Raw genomic sequence first — 638 nt, forward strand, 5'->3', positions numbered from 1 at the left:
AGGGGCCTGTCTGTGTGACATCACACAGACAGGCATCTGAGATCGGCTCGATTTGAGAAAGGGGAAAATATTTAACAAGATTAAAAAAAAAAAAACACTGAGTGGATCTTTATCATTATAGGGTGGTTGTGTACACACACTGCCAACACATTTCAGTTCAAACAGCTTGTAAAAGTGCATGTAGCATGACTCGCATCCGATGACCCCTTTAACCTAAACTGTGAAGTATAAACTTGAAAATATTCTCCATGTATCATCAGGGTCGCTGAGCTCAGACGTCCAAACATTTCCTGTTACAGATTAATATTTTCTTTGTTGTTATGTAGCAGGGATATCGTTCAGAATGGGTGTTTTGGAAGCGCTGAAAGAAACGAAATGTCTGTTTAAAAAAATCCTGATGTTTTGGATGTGATTCTTCCTGCATGTGATGCTATCAGTGTCTAACACTCTCCAGCTGCTCAGCTACAGAACAAAGACCAAATACTATAGGCATGAGTGTTTGAAAAGACTTTCACAGAGGCAACGACAGCAGCAAACATCACGAGCTGATAATGGTTAAACATCAGACTGATAATGGTGGATTATAAGAGACAAAAACAAAAAGCAACACATCTGCATGTGTTCAGAATATAAAGGCA

Source organism: Sinocyclocheilus anshuiensis, unplaced genomic scaffold (assembly GCF_001515605.1).
Source record: "Sinocyclocheilus anshuiensis isolate Anshui unplaced genomic scaffold, SAMN03320099.WGS_v1.1 scaffold140, whole genome shotgun sequence".
NCBI lineage: Eukaryota > Metazoa > Chordata > Actinopteri > Cypriniformes > Cyprinidae > Sinocyclocheilus > Sinocyclocheilus anshuiensis.